Raw genomic sequence first — 3,673 nt, 5'->3', positions numbered from 1 at the left:
TTTCCAATATCCCTTGAAGGTCTTTTCCACTAGCTTCAAAGTTAAGAAGTAAATTAAAGACTCATACTTGTCATGAGCTGACATTTGTCATGAGCTCATTTGTCACGAACAGGCTGGAGCTCCATAAAAACGTTGTTCCAGCATGGCTACACACTGAGCTGCAAAAGCCTTCATAATCAGCCAGGAAAGACGGGCAGTCCTGGCAGTTCACTGAAGCCAGTTTCTGGTGAGTGTTCAGCCCCTCGCCCCGCTGCTCCCCTGGCGAGGTGCAGGGCGTGACACTATACCTGCTGTTGGAAGACACGTCCCCCTCTTCTTATCCACCTTTGTCATTTCCCTAATGGTCGCGCTCATCATCAAAACATTCTTCATCAGAGTTGGCCACATCCTCAAAACACCAAACTTCTCATTTGTAAAAAAGGAAATGAAATACCAGTGGAATTTACCTTTTTGTAAAGAAAACAAGGGCTTACAGAAAGCAGGAGATAAATGGGACTTAGCTAACACATGGCCCTTATGCAGGTTCCTCTACCGCAACACATTTTGCTCCCAGTGCAAAGTACAGTTGCAGGCTCTACACACCACTGACCAAAATGTGCTTAGCAGCTTTTGCCAGCGGGGAGTCTGCTTCACATGCTTAGAAACAGAAAGAAATATTTCCCTTTCCTAGCTACTGTCACAGTTTTTCCTGACTTAGGGAACAAGGAGAAAATAAGCTCTGCAATTGTTGCGAGCAAATACTGACCACCTCCTCTTTGAATTCCTGTTGCCATTTTGACCAAGTGCTGCTTTCCTTTTCTCATGGCTGCTTCCCTTTTCTCATGGCTGCTTCTGGTGGCATACCCGCTTACCTTAACCAGAAGGTAAATATCAAACAAGAATCTGCCCACCTCAAGGTTCAACAGTGCTTCAGATGTATTCTGCGGTGGGACACAGTGAGATCTGACACCACAAGAGATGAGTTCTTCCCACATGGGATGTATTTGGTCCCGTGGAAGTCATGTGCTACAGCTGGGAGGTGTGTGAACCACCCGGGCGGTCTGAGCGTGGGCCCCGCAGCAAGGTTCCTGCCAAGCAGCTCACTCCGTTACCTGACACACCACATGTTGCTGATCAACACGTCAGAAGATGCATTCAGTTTTGCAAGAGAGATACAGCAGAGATGGACGTTTGTGGCTTAGCTGTAAAAGTCTGTAAAGGGGCAGTTCCATGCACATGCGATACAACCGGACAGGTCTGTGACAACAGGACGAGGATGTAGAACTGCTTGCCAGTTACCTTGGGAAGAAAATCTGTGTCTCAAAAGCCCCCCTTCCCCCTAGAGCTGTGCTGCCTGTAGGGATAAAGCCTGAACCTGCAAGAAGGCTAATGTGCAAACCCTCAGTAGGCCTTGAGAGCAACCACGTGGAAGTGACTGAACTCACCAGCCCGGTGGCCAGAGGCTGTGCAGAGGACAGAGAAATGCAGCAAGTCTGACATATTCTGGGCATTTTGGACTTGCATGTGAGTCCAGACTGGCTGGGTCTGTGCAGTGGCCATTTGCCCATGATTTCCTCTCCTCTGGTGGGATCTCCCAATGGTGCTTGTAGCCAAACCTGCAATGTAGGCTCTACTAGTAAAATATTTCTTAACCTGATCAGTATTGCATTTACCTCCTGATGATCTGTCCCTGTTCTTGCTGACTGGAAGCTGTAGGTTGTGTTCCTGCAGCTGTTCTCACAGCTGCTGCCGCATCAGGGGAGGAAGTGGGAGGTGCTGCTGGTTTGTTGGACCAGCTCTGCTGTTCTCTCTCCTATCCACCCGGATTACTGCATTGCATCCCCTGACTTGACATTGATAAGGACTTGAGGGGATGCCACACAGCTCCTTGAGGAAGCCAGAGAACGTGTCGCTGAGGATGACACTAAGTTAGCCAAGTTGCTTCTTTGTTCAGTGGGAGAAATCATAGAATCATAGAATAGTTTGGGTTGGAAGGGACCTCTAAAGGTCATCTTGTCCTACCCCCCTGCCGTGGGCAGGGACATCTTCAACTAGATCAGGTTGCTCAGAGCAAACTAAATAACAAATTTATCTATGGACAGAACAAGAAAAGACAAAATGTAACAGGTAGAAAAATCTCAAATGCAAAATAATGCTGGACCTGTGGAAAAAGTCCATCCTTTGAGCAATACACACAAGATACCGCAGTCAGGCTGCCTGCAGATTTAAAACCTGATTTGAATCCTGCTTTTTCACTGTCATCAATCAGCTGAAGGAATGAAGCAGCAAGTGGCCGAAGCAAGGACCGGATTGTGAAAGGATTTTAGGTGCCTGCACATGCAGGTAGGCATCCATCTGGACTTTTAAAAGTTCCCATGAAATAGGGACCAATTTCGTTGAGCTGCTGAACATCTTTAGGAATATGGCCATGAGTGATCCTAAAGGCGTATGCAGTACTACAGGAACTGAGTTGTAAAAGATGAACATTTAAAATGTGTTTGCTCTGATCCCAGAAACAGCAAGGAAAGTGTCAAATCAGAAAGGCCAGAGGAATCCCAGACGCCAAAGGAATCTGCAGGGCAGCAGGGGGAAGTGCTGCTGCTCCGCCAGGCAGGAGCAGTTTGCACAGATTGCCACTCTGCCCTCATGTTTGCCTCAAAGTCACCATTTGCTTATTATAAACATTGTTAAATGAAATGTGTAATTCAGGAGAGCAGAACTTGGTCTACTTTCAGCAAGAATTTGTAGCTTGAGAGGCTTCTGAATTCCTGAATTCCTCCCTGGGTTCATTTGCAGGTTTTGACAGTCAATCGATGACAATGCTGCCACAAGAGCGTTTCTCTCACTTCTTTACAGGTGGTCACTGGCAAGTTACATCTTTAAGCCATCTTGTGTGTGTTTTAACATGATAAATGAGAGAGTAGTGATTTTTACTTTGCAGTGTTCAGTTTGAATGAGTTAAGCATCACAATTATGGAGATACCAACAATATGTTGTATTTTATTGCCCCCAAAGTCTGAATCTTTTTTTTTTCCTGTGTGTGGGGTTAACTGCATGGATTTTTTTGACAGCTGTGTGTGTGCCGAATCCCTCTTTGGAGGTGCCAGTTCTATCCATCGACTCTAGAGGGAAGCAAAGACAAGCTGGCTTCTAAGTTAGCCCTCTCACTTAGATGCCTTTAATTAGGTGGGACGAATGCAGGCCCTACTGTAAGCTGCATGCTTCAATTCCCCTTTCTGTTTAAAGGACGCAGGAATTCTGTCCTCACTGGAGTGTCCTGAAATAAATCCCTTGCAACATAATGAAGGGTGAAAGTTCCAAAAATGTTTAAGACACTGGTGAATATGAGCTCAAACAAAGATCACTATGAAATGTTACATATGCTTATTCATATATATGTTAAATCTTTAAAAAAGATTGGTCCCATTGTATTTTCCATTCTCTTAAATCTTTAAAAAAGATTGGTCCCATTTTATTTTCCATTCTCTCTTTAGCGCTTTCTGAGGGTAAGCTCCAGCTCAGTTGTTTGAAATGGTAAATCTCAAAAAAAAAAAAGAAAGAAAAGGTGCTGGAAACGACCTGCAGCGGGGGCAAATCCTCTCGCTTGAGGGCCCGATCGTTTGCAAGCAAGTTCAGGACCGACATGGGCAGCAGCGCCAAGCAGCGGGCGGCAGCGCCTCGCCCCGGCCGCGGG

The sequence above is a fragment of the Aptenodytes forsteri genome, unplaced genomic scaffold (genome assembly GCF_000699145.1).
Source record: "Aptenodytes forsteri isolate BGI_AS27 unplaced genomic scaffold, ASM69914v1 Scaffold336, whole genome shotgun sequence".
Classification (NCBI taxonomy): Eukaryota; Metazoa; Chordata; class Aves; order Sphenisciformes; family Spheniscidae; genus Aptenodytes; species Aptenodytes forsteri.
The sequence above is the reverse complement of the archived record's forward strand: the minus strand, read 5'-3'. Positions refer to the sequence as shown.